Below are 14,895 nucleotides of genomic sequence, written 5' to 3' on the forward strand. Positions count from 1 at the left end.
AAATGTCATGAAAAGTGGAAAAACCCTACATGGAAGTGCAATGTGTTTTTTTTTTTTTTTTTACGGATAAAGACTGCAGCTTTGAGTTCACAGGGAGCCAGCCTCTTTATTCACTGTACATAGTCTGCTCTCTAGCGGTAAAGACGTGAACTACAATGCTATGGATGACGCCAACACAATATAGATTTGAAACTCGGGTATAGTTTCAATGTCGGAGTTAAAACCCGGCTTGCAGTTTCCGAAATGCCATACGTAATGGGTGTTGTCAAAATTTGCTTTAACAATTGAAGTGGAAAAAAGAAAAAAAAAAGCTTACAGCACCTGGTATTCCCAGGCGGTCTCCCATCCAAGTACTAACCAGGCCCGACCCTGCTTAGCTTCCGAGATCGGACGAGATCGGGCGTTCTCAGGGTAGTATGGCCGTAAGCCATGGTTGAGTGCAAAATAATGCATTTTATAGATACAATCGCCCCTGAAAACCAAGACTTGGCGTTTCATGGAAACATGGCTATCATGAAAAGTTATTGACAGCTTTTTATGTGGTAGCACAAATTTGCCATTGCGACCTGCATTTTGCTGTATCAAAGTAAATGTCATGAAAAGTGGAAAAACCCTACATGGAAGTGCAATGTTTTTTTGTTTTTTTTTTTACGGATAAAGACTGCTGCTTTGAGTTCACAGGGAGCCAGCCTCTTTATTCACTGTACATAGTCTGCTCTCTAGCGGTAAAGACGTGAACTACAATGCTATGGATGACGCCACACAATATAGATTTGAAACTCGGGTATAGTGTCAATGTCGGAGTTAAAACTCGGCTTGCAGTTTCCGAATGCCATACGTAATGGGTGTTGTCAAAATTTGCTTTAACAATTGAAGTGGAAAAAGAAAAAAAAAGCTTACAGCACCTGGTATTCCCAGGCGGTCTCCCATCCAAGTACTAACCAGGCCCGACCCTGCTTAGCTTCCGAGATCGGACGAGATCGGGCGTTCTCAGGGTAGTATGGCCGTAAGCCATGGTTGAGTGCAAAATAATGCATTTTATAGATACAATCGCCCCTGAAAACCAAGACTTGGCGTTTCATGGAAACATGGCTATCATGAAAAGTTATTGACAGCTTTTTATGTGGTAGCACAAATTTGCCATTGCGACCTGCATTTTGCTGTATCAAAGTAAATGTCATGAAAAGTGGAAAAACCCTACATGGAAGTGCAATGTTTTTTTTGTTTTTTTTTTACGGATAAAGACTGCTGCTTTGAGTTCACAGGGAGCCAGCCTCTTTATTCACTGTACATAGTCTGCTCTCTAGCGGTAAAAGACGTGAACTACAATGCTATGGATGACGCCACACAATATAGATTTGAAACTCGGGTATAGTGTCAATGTCGGAGTTAAAACTCGGCTTGCAGTTTCCGAATGCCATACGTAATGGGTGTTGTCAAAATTTGCTTTAACAATTGAAGTGGAAAAAGAAAAAAAAAGCTTACAGCACCTGGTATTCCCAGGCGGTCTCCCATCCAAGTACTAACCAGGCCCGACCCTGCTTAGCTTCCGAGATCGGACGAGATCGGGCGTTCTCAGGGTAGTATGGCCGTAAGCCATGGTTGAGTGCAAAATAATGCATTTTATAGATACAATCGCCCCTGAAAACCAAGACTTGGCGTTTCATGGAAACATGGCTATCATGAAAAGTTATTGACAGCTTTTTATGTGGTAGCACAAATTTGCCATTGCGACCTGCATTTTGCTGTATCAAAGTAAATGTCATGAAAAGTGGAAAAAACCCTACATGGAAGTGCAATGTGTTTTTTTTTTTTTTTTTACGGATAAAGACTGCTGCTTTGAGTTCACAGGGAGCCAGCCTCTTTATTCACTGTACATAGTCTGCTCTCTAGCGGTAAAAGACGTGAACTACAATGCTATGGATGACGCCACACAATATAGATTTGAAACTCGGGTATAGTTTCAATGTCGGAGTTAAAACTCGGCTTGCAGTTTCCGAATGCCATACGTAATGGGTGTTGTCAAAATTTGCTTTAACAATTGAAGTGGAAAAAGAAAAAAAAAAGCTTACAGCACCTGGTATTCCCAGGCGGTCTCCCATCCAAGTACTAACCAGGCCCGACCCTGCTTAGCTTCCGAGATCGGACGAGATCGGGCGTTCTCAGGGTAGTATGGCCGTAAGCCATGGGTAATCACAAAATCATGCATTTTATAGAAACAATCGCCCCTGAAAACCAAGACTTGGCGTTTCATGGAAACATGGCTATCATGAAAAGTTATTGATAGCTTTTTATGTGGTAGCACAAATTTGCCATTGCGACCTGCATTTTGCTGTATCAAAGTAAATGTCATGAAAAGTGGAAAAACCCTACATGGAAGTGCAATGTGTTTTGTTTTTTGTTTTTTTACTGATAAAGACTGCTGCTTTGAGTTCACAGGGAGCCAGCCTCTTTATTCACTGTACATAGTCTGCTCTCTAGCGGTAAAAGACGTGAACTACAATGCTATGGATGACGCCACACAATATAGATTTGAAACTCGGGTATAGTGTCAATGTCGGAGTTAAAACTCGGCTTGCAGTTTCCGAATGCCATACGTAATGGGTGTTGTCAAAATTTGCTTTAACAATTGAAGTGGAAAAAGAAAAAAAAAGCTTACAGCACCTGGTATTCCCAGGCGGTCTCCCATCCAAGTACTAACCAGGCCCGACCCTGCTTAGCTTCCGAGATCGGACGTTCTCAGGGTAGTATGGCCGTAAGCCATGGTTGAGTGCAAAATAATGCAATTTATAGATACAATCGCCCCTGAAAACCAAGACTTGGCGTTTCATGGAAACATGGCTATCATGAAAAGTTATTGACAGCTTTTTATGTGGTAGCACAAATTTGCCATTGCGACCTGCATTTTGCTGTATCAAAGTAAATGTCATGAAAAGTGGAAAAACCCTACATGGAAGTGCAATGTGTTTTTTTTCTTTTTTTTTTACGGATAAAGACTGCTGCTTTGAGTTCACAGGGAGCCAGCCTCTTTATTCACTGTACATAGTCTGCTCTCTAGCGGTAAAAGACGTGAACTACAATGCTATGGATGACGCCACACAATATAGATTTGAAACTCGGGTATAGTTTCAATGTCGGAGTTAAAACTCGGCTTGCAGTTTCCGAATGCCATACGTAATGGGTGTTGTCAAAATTTGCTTTAACAATTGAAGTGGAAAAAGAAAAAAAAAGCTTACAGCACCTGGTATTCCCAGGCGGTCTCCCATCCAAGTACTAACCAGGCCCGACCCTGCTTAGCTTCCGAGATCGGACGAGATCGGGCGTTCTCAGGGTAGTATGGCCGTAAGCCATGGTTGAGTGCAAAATAATGCATTTTATAGATACAATCGCCCCTGAAAACCAAGACTTGGCGTTTCATGGAAACATGGCTATCATGAAAAGTTATTGACAGCTTTTTATGTGGTAGCACAAATTTGCCATTGCGACCTGCATTTTGCTGTATCAAAGTAAATGTCATGAAAAGTGGAAAAACCCTACATGGAAGTGCAATGTGTTTTTTTTTTTTTTTTACGGATAAAGACTGCTGCTTTGAGTTCACAGGGAGCCAGCCTCTTTATTCACTGTACATAGTCTGCTCTCTAGCGGTAAAAGACGTGAACTACAATGCTATGGATGACGCCACACAATATAGATTTGAAACTCGGGTATAGTTTCAATGTCGGAGTTAAAACTCGGCTTGCAGTTTCCGAATGCCATACGTAATGGGTGTTGTCAAAATTTGCTTTAACAATTGAAGTGGAAAAAGAAAAAAAAAGCTTACAGCACCTGGTATTCCCAGGCGGTCTCCCATCCAAGTACTAACCAGGCCCGACCCTGCTTAGCTTCCGAGATCGGACGTTCTCAGGGTAGTATGGCCGTAAGCCACAGTTGAGCGCAAAATAATGCATTTTATAGATACAATCGCCCCTGAAAACCAAGACTTGGCGTTTCATGGAAACATGGCTATCATGAAAAGTTATTGACAGCTTTTTATGTGGTAGCACAAATTTGCCATTGCGACCTGCATTTTGCTGTATCAAAGTAAATGTCATGAAAAGTGGAAAAACCCTACATGGAAGTGCAATGTTTTTTTTTTTTTTTTTTTTACGGATAAAGACTGCTGCCTTGAGTTCACAGGGAGCCAGCCTCTTTATTCACTGTACATAGTCTGCTCTCTAGCGGTAAAAGACGTGAACTACAATGCTATGGATGACGCCACACAATATAGATTTGAAACTCGGGTATAGTTTCAATGTCGGAGTTAAAACTCGGCTTGCAGTTTCCGAATGCCATACGTAATGGGTGTTGTCAAAATTTGCTTTAACAATTGAAGTGGAAAAAGAAAAAAAAAAGCTTACAGCACCTGGTATTCCCAGGCGGTCTCCCATCCAAGTACTAACCAGGCCCGACCCTGCTTAGCTTCCGAGATCGGACGAGATCGGGCGTTCTCAGGGTAGTATGGCCGTAAGCCATGGTTGAGTGCAAAATAATGCATTTTATAGATACAATCGCCCCTGAAAACCAAGACTTGGCGTTTCATGGAAACATGGCTATCATGAAAGTTATTGACAGCTTTTTATGTGGTAGCACAAATTTGCCATTGCGACCTGCATTTTGCTGTATCAAAGTAAATGTCATGAAAGTGGAAAAACCCTACATGGAAGTGCAATGTTTTTTTTTTTTTTTTTTTACGGATAAAGACTGCTGCTTTGAGTTCACAGGGAGCCAGCCTCTTTATTCACTGTACATAGTCTGCTCTCTAGCGGTAAAAGACGTGAACTACAATGCTATGGATGACGCCACACAATATAGATTTGAAACTCGGGTATAGTTTCAATGTCGGAGTTAAAACTCGGCTTGCAGTTTCCGAATGCCATACGTAATGGGTGTTGTCAAAATTTGCTTTAACAATTGAAGTGGAAAAAGAAAAAAAAAGCTTACAGCACCTGGTATTCCCAGGCGGTCTCCCATCCAAGTACTAACCAGGCCCGACCCTGCTTAGCTTCCGAGATCGGACGAGATCGGGCGTTCTCAGGGTAGTATGGCCGTAAGCCATGGGTAATCACAAAATCATGCATTTTATAGAAACAATCGCCCCTGAAAACCAAGACTTGGCGTTTCATGGAAACATGGCTATCATGAAAAGTTATTGATAGCTTTTTATGTGGTAGCACAAATTTGCCATTGCGACCTGCATTTTGCTGTATCAAAGTAAATGTCATGAAAAGTGGAAAAACCCTACATGGAAGTGCAATGTGTTTTGTTTTTTGTTTTTTTACTGATAAAGACTGCTGCTTTGAGTTCACAGGGAGCCAGCCTCTTTATTCACTGTACATAGTCTGCTCTCTAGCGGTAAAAGACGTGAACTACAATGCTATGGATGACGCCACACAATATAGATTTGAAACTCGGGTATAGTGTCAATGTCGGAGTTAAAACTCGGCTTGCAGTTTCCGAATGCCATACGTAATGGGTGTTGTCAAAATTTGCTTTAACAATTGAAGTGGAAAAAGAAAAAAAAAGCTTACAGCACCTGGTATTCCCAGGCGGTCTCCCATCCAAGTACTAACCAGGCCCGACCCTGCTTAGCTTCCGAGATCGGACGAGATCGGGCGTTCTCAGGGTAGTATGGCCGTAAGCCATGGTTGAGTGCAAAATAATGCATTTTATAGATACAATCGCCCCTGAAAACCAAGACTTGGCGTTTCATGGAAACATGGCTATCATGAAAAGTTATTGACAGCTTTTTATGTGGTAGCACAAATTTGCCATTGCGACCTGCATTTTGCTGTATCAAAGTAAATGTCATGAAAAGTGGAAAAACCCTACATGGAAGTGCAATGTGTTTTTTTTTTTTTTTTTACGGATAAAGACTGCTGCTTTGAGTTCACAGGGAGCCAGCCTCTTTATTCACTGTACATAGTCTGCTCTCTAGCGGTAAAAGACGTGAACTACAATGCTATGGATGACGCCACACAATATAGATTTGAAACTCGGGTATAGTTTCAATGTCGGAGTTAAAACTCGGCTTGCAGTTTCCGAATGCCATACGTAATGGGTGTTGTCAAAATTTGCTTTAACAATTGAAGTGGAAAAAGAAAAAAAAAAGCTTACAGCACCTGGTATTCCCAGGCGGTCTCCCATCCAAGTACTAACCAGGCCCGACCCTGCTTAGCTTCCGAGATCGGACGAGATCGGGCGTTCTCAGGGTAGTATGGCCGTAAGCCATGGTTGAGTGCAAAATAATGCATTTTATAGATACAATCGCCCCTGAAAACCAAGACTTGGCGTTTCATGGAAACATGGCTATCATGAAAAGTTATTGACAGCTTTTTATGTGGTAGCACAAATTTGCCATTGCGACCTGCATTTTGCTGTATCAAAGTAAATGTCATGAAAAGTGGAAAACCCTACATGGAAGTGCAATGTGTTTTTTTTTTTTTTTTTACGGATAAAGACTGCAGCTTTGAGTTCACAGGGAGCCAGCCTCTTTATTCACTGTACATAGTCTGCTCTCTAGCGGTAAAAGACGTGAACTACAATGCTATGGATGACGCCACACAATATAGATTTGAAACTCGGGTATAGTTTCAATGTCGGAGTTAAAACTCGGCTTGCAGTTTCCGAATGCCATACGTAATGGGTGTTGTCAAAATTTGCTTTAACAATTGAAGTGGAAAAAGAAAAAAAAAAGCTTACAGCACCTGGTATTCCCAGGCGGTCTCCCATCCAAGTACTAACCAGGCCCGACCCTGCTTAGCTTCCGAGATCGGGCGTTCTCAGGGTAGTATGGCCGTAAGCCATGGTTGAGTGCAAAATAATGCATTTTGTAGATACAATCGCCCCTGAAAACCAAGACTTGGCGTTTCATGGAAACATGGCTATCATGAAAAGTTATTGACAGCTTTTTATGTGGTAGCACAAATTTGCCATTGCGACCTGCATTTTGCTGTATCAAAGTAAATGTCATGAAAAGTGGAAAAACCCTACATGGAAGTGCAATGTGTTTTTTTTTTTTTTTTTTACGGATAAAGACTGCTGCTTTGAGTTCACAGGGAGCCAGCCTCTTTATTCACTGTACATAGTCTGCTCTCTAGCGGTAAAAGAGGTGAACTACAATGCTATGGATGACGCCACACAATATAGATTTGAAACTCGGGTATAGTTTCAATGTCGGAGTTAAAACTCGGCTTTCAGTTTCCGAATGCCATACGTAATGGGTGTTGTCAAAATTTGCTTTAACAATTGAAGTGGAAAAAAAAAAAAAAAAAAAAGCTTACAGCACCTGGTATTCCCAGGCGGTCTCCCATCCAAGTACTAACCAGGCCCGACCCTGCTTAGCTTCCGAGATCGGACGAGATCGGGCGTTCTCAGGGTAGTATGGCCGTAAGCCATGGTTGAGTGCAAAATAATGCATTTTATAGATACAATCGCCCCTGAAAACCAAGACTTGGCGTTTCGTGGAAACATGGCTATCATGAAAAGTTATTGACAGCTTTTTATGTGGTAGCACAAATTTGCCATTGCGACCTGCATTTTGCTGTATCAAAGTAAATGTCATGAAAAGTGGAAAAACCCTACATGGAAGTGCAATGTGTTTTTTTTTTTTTTTTACGGATAAAGACTGCTGCTTTGAGTTCACAGGGAGCCAGCCTCTTTATTCTTAGACTTAGACTTAGACAGAACTTTATTGTCATTTTGTCAACACTAGGTGTACAAAACGAAATTTCGTTGCATACGGCTTTCAACAATGTAGAGGTATTTCGGCTGGTTAAAAAAAAAGTGACATTCTATATAAAAAAATGAAATAAGATAATTATAAAGTACAAAGTGCAGCAGTGATAAAGTATGTGAACAGTGCAGGAGACAAAAGCAGTATTTACAAGTGTGCAGAGGAATGCTACGTTTAAATGTTCAACAGTCTGACGACAGCAGGGAAAAAACTATTGCAGAACCTGGTGGACCTGCAGCGGATGCTGCGAAACCTCTTCCCAGAGGGCAGCAGGGAGAACAGTCCATGGTGGGGGTGTGATGGGTCACTGATAATATTTCGGGCTCGGGACACGCAGCGCTGGGATGACAAGTCCTGAATGGAGGGAAGAGGAGCCCCGATGATCCTCTCTGCTGTCCTCACCACTCTCCTCAGGTTCTTCCAATCGGAGGCGCAGCAACCTCCACACCACACCGAGAGACAGCTTGTCAGAATGCTCTCTATGGTGCTTCGGTAGAACGTCCTCATGATGGGTGGGGGCAGGTGGGCTCTCCTCATCCTCCGCAGGAAGTACAAGCGCTTCTGTGCCCTCTTGACCAGTGTTGTGGTGTTCACAGTCCAGGTGAGGTCGTCTGTGATGTGGACTCCCAGGAATTTAGTGCTGCTGACCACCTCCACAGCTGAGCTGTTGATGATCAGTGGAGCGTGGTGAGGCTGGTTCTTCCTGAAGTCGACGATGATCTCCTTCGTCTTCTCCACATTCAGGATCAGGCTATTTTCTCTGCACCAGCCCACCAACTGCTCCACCTCCTCTCTGTAGTCCAGGTCGTTGTTGTCCCTGATGAGGCCCACCACCGTTGTGTCGTCTGCAAACTTCACGATGTGATTGGTGGTGAACCTGGGGGCGCAGTCGTGTGTCATCAGGGTGAACAGCAGGGGGCTCAGGACGCAGCCCTGAGGGGAGCCTGTGCTGAGGGTGATGACATCTGAGGTGTTCTGTCCGACCCGGACTGACTGAGGTCTGTTGGTGAGGAAGTCTAGCAGCCAGTTCCGAAGGGGGGTGCTGAAGCCCAGGTGTTCCAGTTTTTCCACCAGATGTTGTGGAATGATGGTGTTAAACGCTGAGCTGAAGTCCAGGAACAACAACCGCACGTGGGTGTTCCTCTCCTCCAGGTGAGCCAGGCTCAGGTGAAGAACGGAGGAGATGGCATCCTCAGTGGAGCGGTTCTGCCGGTAGGCAAACTGGAACGGATCGAATGTTGGGGGGAGTCCGGAGACGATGTGATCTTTGAGCAGCCTTTCGAAGCACTTCATCATTCACTGTACATAGTCTGCTCTCTAGCGGTAAAAGACGTGAACTACAATGCTATGGATGACGCCACACAATATAGATTTGAAACTCGGGTATAGTGTCAATGTCGGAGTTAAAACTCGGCTTGCAGTTTCCGAATGCCATACGTAATGGGTGTTGTCAAATTTGCTTTAACAATTGAAGTGGAAAAAGAAAAAAAAAGCTTACAGCACCTGGTATTCCCAGGCGGTCTCCCATCCAAGTACTAACCAGGCCCGACCCTGCTTAGCTTCCGAGATCGGACGAGATCGGGCGTTCTCAGGGTAGTATGGCCGTAAGCCATGGTTGAGTGCAAAATAATGCATTTTATAGATACAATCGCCCCTGAAAACCAAGACTTGGCGTTTCATGGAAACATGGCTATCATGAAAAGTTATTGACAGCTTTTTATGTGGTAGCACAAATTTGCCATTGCGACCTGCATTTTGCTGTATCAAAGTAAATGTCATGAAAAGTGGAAAAACCCTACATGGAAGTGCAATGTGTTTTTTTTTTTTTTTTTTTTACGGATAAAGACTGCTGCTTTGAGTTCACAGGGAGCCAGCCTCTTTATTCACTGTACATAGTCTGCTCTCTAGCGGTAAAAGACGTGAACTACAATGCTATGGATGACGCCACACAATATACCGTTTTTTTCCGTGTATAATACGCCCCCATGTATAATACGCACCCTAACAATGGCATGTTGATGCTGGAAAAAAGCCTGTACCCATGTATAATACGCACCCAATTTTTTTTAATTTTTTTTTTAATTTTCTTTTTTTTTTTTTTTTTAAAGTCCCAATGATCGTCACACACGCAGGGAGGCAATGGGTCCCATTTTTATAGTCTTTGGTATGGTCTTAACTAGGCTGGATGTATTTTTTTTGTTGGCGTTGATTTCTCCGACTGCCCATAAAGGCACCACCGCGATCAGATGAAAAGAGAGGAAAGTGACGTGCGGACATGTGAAAAAGGCGGCTCTGTATGGGAGAGACGTTGAAGAGGAATAAAAACACCCTTGGAAACCAAAACTTGCCCCTCGTCGTGACTCGGAGCCGCAACAAATGTTTCGGATTTGTGTAGGGTACATTGTGACAGCAAACGAGCAGGTGATCGAGCAAGCGTTTGATACGAGAGCATTGCGTTCGTATGGAGCGTGTTTGAAGTGAACAGCAGAGACGAAAGGAACAAGGCAAAGTGTTGTGAAATAAAATATTACCTATAATACGCATTTTGTTATTTGCTGATTGTATTAAACTATCACATTCATTGTCAGTCAAGAAGAGAAGAGGACTATTATCCCTTCTTTGACGAAATTACCAGAGCACAGTACAAACACACGTTCTTTCGGTATTTATTCAACCCACATTCTTTCACAACATGACAAGAAGAGAACAATACATAAATCAATACTCGTACCAGTACCATGATTTTCTTAAAAAAAAAAAAAAAAAAAAAAAAAAAAATTTAATTAAAAAAAAAAAAAAAAAAAAAAACAAATTGTACCCATGTATAATGCGCACCCCAGATTTTAGGACAATAAATTAGTTAAATTTTGCGTATTATACACGGAAAAAAACGGTAGATTTGAAACTCGGGTATAGTGTCAATGTCGGAGTTAAAACTCGGCTTGCAGTTTCCGAATGCCATACGTAATGGGTGTTGTCAAAATTTGCTTTAACAATTGAAGTGGAAAAAGAAAAAAAAAGCTTACAGCACCTGGTATTCCCAGGCGGTCTCCCATCCAAGTACTAACCAGGCCCGACCCTGCTTAGCTTCCGAGATCGGGCGTTCTCAGGGTAGTATGGCCGTAAGCCATGGTTGAGTGCAAAATAATGCATTTTATAGATACAATCGCCCCTGAAAACCAAGACTTGGCGTTTCATGGAAACATGGCTATCATGAAAAGTTATTGACAGCTTTTTATGTGGTAGCACAAATTTGCCATTGCGACCTGCATTTTGCTGTATCAAAGTAAATGTCATGAAAAGTGGAAAAACCCTACATGGAAGTGCAATGTGTTTTTTTTTTTTTTTTTACGGATAAAGACTGCTGCTTTGAGTTCACAGGGAGCCAGCCTCTTTATTCACTGTACATAGTCTGCTCTCTAGCGGTAAAAGACGTGAACTACAATGCTATGGATGACGCCACACAATATAGATTTGAAACTCGGGTATAGTTTCAATGTCGGAGTTAAAACTCGGCTTGCAGTTTCCGAATGCCATACGTAATGGGTGTTGTCAAAATTTGCTTTAACAATTGAAGTGGAAAAAGAAAAAAAAAGCTTACAGCACCTGGTATTCCCAGGCGGTCTCCCATCCAAGTACTAACCAGGCCCGACCCTGCTTAGCTTCCGAGATCGGACGAGATCGGGCGTTCTCAGGGTAGTATGGCCGTAAGCCATGGTTGAGCGCAAAATAATGCATTTTATAGATACAATCGCCCCTGAAAACCAAGACTTGGCGTTTCATGGAAACATGGCTATCATGAAAAGTTATTGACAATTTTTATGTGGTAGCACAAATTTGCCATTGCGACCTGCATTTTGCTGTATCAAAGTAAATGTCATGAAAAGTGGAAAAACCCTACATGGAAGTGCAATGTGTTTTTTTTTTTTTTTTTTACGGATAAAGACTGCTGCTTTGAGTTCACAGGGAGCCAGCCTCTTTATTCACTGTACATAGTCTGCTCTCTAGCGGTAAAAGACGTGAACTACAATGCTATGGATGACGCCACACAATATAGATTTGAAACTCGGGTATAGTTTCAATGTCGGAGTTAAAACTCGGCTTGCAGTTTCCGAATGCCATACGTAATGGGTGTTGTCAAAATTTGCTTTAACAATTGAAGTGGAAAAATAAAAAAAAAGCTTACAGCACCTGGTATTCCCAGGCGGTCTCCCATCCAAGTACTAACCAGGCCCGACCCTGCTTAGCTTCCGAGATCGGGCGTTCTCAGGGTAGTATGGCCGTAAGCCATGGGTAATCACAAAATCATGCATTTTATAGAAACAATCGCCCCTGAAAACCAAGACTTGGCGTTTCATGGAAACATGGCTATCATGAAAAGTTATTGATAGCTTTTTATGTGGTAGCACAAATTTGCCATTGCGACCTGCATTTTGCTGTATCAAAGTAAATGTCATGAAAAGTGGAAAAACCCTACATGGAAGTGCAATGTGTTTTGTTTTTTGTTTTTTTACTGATAAAGACTGCTGCTTTGAGTTCACAGGGAGCCAGCCTCTTTATTCACTGTACATAGTCTGCTCTCTAGCGGTAAAAGACGTGAACTACAATGCTATGGATGACGCCACACAATATAGATTTGAAACTCGGGTATAGTGTCAATGTCGGAGTTAAAACTCGGCTTGCAGTTTCCGAATGCCATACGTAATGGGTGTTGTCAAAATTTGCTTTAACAATTGAAGTGGAAAAAGAAAAAAAAAGCTTACAGCACCTGGTATTCCCAGGCGGTCTCCCATCCAAGTACTAACCAGGCCCGACCCTGCTTAGCTTCCGAGATCGGACGAGATCGGGCGTTCTCAGGGTAGTATGGCCGTAAGCCATGGTTGAGTGCAAAATAATGCATTTTATAGATACAATCGCCCCTGAAAACCAAGACTTGGCGTTTCATGGAAACATGGCTATCATGAAAAGTTATTGACAGCTTTTTATGTGGTAGCACAAATTTGCCATTGCGACCTGCATTTTGCTGTATCAAAGTAAATGTCATGAAAAGTGGAAAAAACCCTACATGGAAGTGCAATGTGGTTTTTTTTTTTTTTTTTTTACGGATAAAGACTGCTGCTTTGAGTTCACAGGGAGCCAGCCTCTTTATTCACTGTACATAGTCTGCTCTCTAGCGGTAAAAGACGTGAACTACAATGCTATGGATGACGCCACACAATATAGATTTGAAACTCGGGTATAGTGTCAATGTCGGAGTTAAAACTCGGCTTCCAGTTTCCGAATGCCATACGTAATGGGTGTTGTCAAAATTTGCTTTAACAATTGAAGTGGAAAAAAAAAAAAAAAAAGCTTACAGCACCTGGTATTCCCAGGCGGTCTCCCATCCAAGTACTAACCAGGCCCGACCCTGCTTAGCTTCCGAGATCGGACGAGATCGGGCGTTCTCAGGGTAGTATGGCCGTAAGCCATGGTTGAGTGCAAAATAATGCATTTTATAGATACAATCGCCCCTGAAAACCAAGACTTGGCGTTTCATGGAAACATGGCTATCATGAAAAGTTATTGACAGCTTTTTATGTGGTAGCACAAATTTGCCATTGCGACCTGCATTTTGCTGTATCAAAGTAAATGTCATGAAAAGTGGAAAAACCCTACATGGAAGTGCAATGTGGTTTTTTTTTTTTTTTTTACGGATAAAGACTGCTGCTTTGAGTTCACAGGGAGCCAGCCTCTTTATTCACTGTACATAGTCTGCTCTCTAGCGGTAAAAGACGTGAACTACAATGCTATGGATGACGCCACACAATATAGATTTGAAACTCGGGTATAGTTTCAATGTCGGAGTTAAAACTCGGCTTGCAGTTTCCGAATGCCATACGTAATGGGTGTTGTCAAAATTTGCTTTAACAATTGAAGTGGAAAAAGAAAAAAAAAGCTTACAGCACCTGGTATTCCCAGGCGGTCTCCCATCCAAGTACTAACCAGGTCCGACCCTGCTTAGCTTCCGAGATCGGACGAGATCGGGCGTTCTCAGGGTAGTATGGCCGTAAGCCATGGGTAATCACAAAATCATGCATTTTATAGAAACAATCGCCCCTGAAAACCAAGACTTGGCGTTTCATGGAAACATGGCTATCATGAAAAGTTATTGATAGCTTTTTATGTGGTAGCACAAATTTGCCATTGCGACCTGCATTTTGCTGTATCAAAGTAAATGTCATGAAAAGTGGAAAAACCCTACATGGAAGTGCAATGTGTTTTGTTTTTTGTTTTTTTACTGATAAAGACTGCTGCTTTGAGTTCACAGGGAGCCAGCCTCTTTATTCACTGTACATAGTCTGCTCTCTAGCGGTAAAAGACGTGAACTACAATGCTATGGATGACGCCACACAATATAGATTTGAAACTCGGGTATAGTGTCAATGTCGGAGTTAAAACTCGGCTTGCAGTTTCCGAATGCCATACGTAATGGGTGTTGTCAAAATTTGCTTTAACAATTGAAGTGGAAAAAGAAAAAAAAAGCTTACAGCACCTGGTATTCCCAGGCGGTCTCCCATCCAAGTACTAACCAGGCCCGACCCTGCTTAGCTTCCGAGATCGGACGTTCTCAGGGTAGTATGGCCGTAAGCCATGGTTGAGTGCAAAATAATGCAATTTATAGATACAATCGCCCCTGAAAACCAAGACTTGGCGTTTCATGGAAACATGGCTATCATGAAAAGTTATTGACAGCTTTTTATGTGGTAGCACAAATTTGCCATTGCGACCTGCATTTTGCTGTATCAAAGTAAATGTCATGAAAAGTGGAAAAACCCTACATGGAAGTGCAATGTGTTTTTTTTTCTTTTTTTTTTACGGATAAAGACTGCTGCTTTGAGTTCACAGGGAGCCAGCCTCTTTATTCACTGTACATAGTCTGCTCTCTAGCGGTAAAAGACGTGAACTACAATGCTATGGATGACGCCACACAATATAGATTTGAAACTCGGGTATAGTTTCAATGTCGGAGTTAAAACTCGGCTTGCAGTTTCCGAATGCCATACGTAATGGGCTGTTGTCAAAATTTGCTTTAACAATTGAAGTGGAAAAAGAAAAAAAAAGCGTACAGCACCTGGTATTCCCAG

At 42.3% G+C, this 14,895-nt stretch overlaps 16 non-coding genes and 6 pseudogenes across 16 annotated transcripts in view; all 22 read right to left on the reverse strand.

Moving 5' to 3' along the window:
* Positions 1-309: 309 nt before the first annotated feature.
* LOC119119233 lies at positions 310-428 on the reverse strand. The gene has a single exon (XR_005097179.1). It is a non-coding gene; the product is annotated as a 5S ribosomal RNA (ribosomal RNA).
* A 465-nt stretch (positions 429-893) lies between these two features.
* LOC119119234 lies at positions 894-1,012 on the reverse strand. Its single transcript, XR_005097180.1, has one exon. It is a non-coding gene; the product is annotated as a 5S ribosomal RNA (ribosomal RNA).
* A 466-nt stretch (positions 1,013-1,478) lies between these two features.
* LOC119119235 lies at positions 1,479-1,597 on the reverse strand. The gene has a single exon (XR_005097181.1). It is a non-coding gene; the product is annotated as a 5S ribosomal RNA (ribosomal RNA).
* Positions 1,598-2,065: 468 nt separating this feature from the next.
* LOC119119236 lies at positions 2,066-2,184 on the reverse strand. The gene has a single exon (XR_005097182.1). It is a non-coding gene; the product is annotated as a 5S ribosomal RNA (ribosomal RNA).
* Positions 2,185-2,652: 468 nt separating this feature from the next.
* On the reverse strand, positions 2,653-2,761 carry LOC119119216 (annotated as a pseudogene).
* A 468-nt stretch (positions 2,762-3,229) lies between these two features.
* Positions 3,230-3,348, reverse strand: LOC119119237. The gene has a single exon (XR_005097183.1). It is a non-coding gene; the product is annotated as a 5S ribosomal RNA (ribosomal RNA).
* Positions 3,349-3,813: 465 nt separating this feature from the next.
* LOC119119217 lies at positions 3,814-3,922 on the reverse strand (annotated as a pseudogene).
* A 468-nt stretch (positions 3,923-4,390) lies between these two features.
* On the reverse strand, positions 4,391-4,509 carry LOC119119238. Its single transcript, XR_005097184.1, has one exon. It is a non-coding gene; the product is annotated as a 5S ribosomal RNA (ribosomal RNA).
* Positions 4,510-4,973: 464 nt separating this feature from the next.
* On the reverse strand, positions 4,974-5,092 carry LOC119119239. The gene has a single exon (XR_005097185.1). It is a non-coding gene; the product is annotated as a 5S ribosomal RNA (ribosomal RNA).
* Positions 5,093-5,560: 468 nt separating this feature from the next.
* LOC119119240 lies at positions 5,561-5,679 on the reverse strand. Its single transcript, XR_005097186.1, has one exon. It is a non-coding gene; the product is annotated as a 5S ribosomal RNA (ribosomal RNA).
* Positions 5,680-6,146: 467 nt separating this feature from the next.
* On the reverse strand, positions 6,147-6,265 carry LOC119119241. The gene has a single exon (XR_005097187.1). It is a non-coding gene; the product is annotated as a 5S ribosomal RNA (ribosomal RNA).
* Positions 6,266-6,731: 466 nt separating this feature from the next.
* LOC119119206 lies at positions 6,732-6,840 on the reverse strand (annotated as a pseudogene).
* Positions 6,841-7,312: 472 nt separating this feature from the next.
* On the reverse strand, positions 7,313-7,431 carry LOC119119243. The gene has a single exon (XR_005097189.1). It is a non-coding gene; the product is annotated as a 5S ribosomal RNA (ribosomal RNA).
* A 1,831-nt stretch (positions 7,432-9,262) lies between these two features.
* On the reverse strand, positions 9,263-9,381 carry LOC119119244. The gene has a single exon (XR_005097190.1). It is a non-coding gene; the product is annotated as a 5S ribosomal RNA (ribosomal RNA).
* A 1,409-nt stretch (positions 9,382-10,790) lies between these two features.
* On the reverse strand, positions 10,791-10,899 carry LOC119119207 (annotated as a pseudogene).
* Positions 10,900-11,365: 466 nt separating this feature from the next.
* LOC119119245 lies at positions 11,366-11,484 on the reverse strand. Its single transcript, XR_005097191.1, has one exon. It is a non-coding gene; the product is annotated as a 5S ribosomal RNA (ribosomal RNA).
* Positions 11,485-11,950: 466 nt separating this feature from the next.
* Positions 11,951-12,059, reverse strand: LOC119119208 (annotated as a pseudogene).
* Positions 12,060-12,527: 468 nt separating this feature from the next.
* Positions 12,528-12,646, reverse strand: LOC119119246. The gene has a single exon (XR_005097192.1). It is a non-coding gene; the product is annotated as a 5S ribosomal RNA (ribosomal RNA).
* A 472-nt stretch (positions 12,647-13,118) lies between these two features.
* Positions 13,119-13,237, reverse strand: LOC119119247. The gene has a single exon (XR_005097193.1). It is a non-coding gene; the product is annotated as a 5S ribosomal RNA (ribosomal RNA).
* A 467-nt stretch (positions 13,238-13,704) lies between these two features.
* Positions 13,705-13,823, reverse strand: LOC119119267. Its single transcript, XR_005097212.1, has one exon. It is a non-coding gene; the product is annotated as a 5S ribosomal RNA (ribosomal RNA).
* Positions 13,824-14,291: 468 nt separating this feature from the next.
* Positions 14,292-14,400, reverse strand: LOC119119218 (annotated as a pseudogene).
* Positions 14,401-14,870: 470 nt separating this feature from the next.
* The window catches only part of LOC119119268, a 119-nt gene continuing 94 nt past the window's right edge, over positions 14,871-14,895 (reverse strand). The window contains exon 1 of the ribosomal RNA XR_005097213.1: positions 14,871-14,895. This exon is cut by the window's right edge and continues 94 nt beyond it. This is a non-coding gene — a ribosomal RNA (5S ribosomal RNA).

The sequence above is a fragment of the Syngnathus acus genome, unplaced genomic scaffold (genome assembly GCF_901709675.1).
Source record: "Syngnathus acus unplaced genomic scaffold, fSynAcu1.2, whole genome shotgun sequence".
Taxonomy (NCBI): Eukaryota; Metazoa; Chordata; class Actinopteri; order Syngnathiformes; family Syngnathidae; genus Syngnathus; species Syngnathus acus.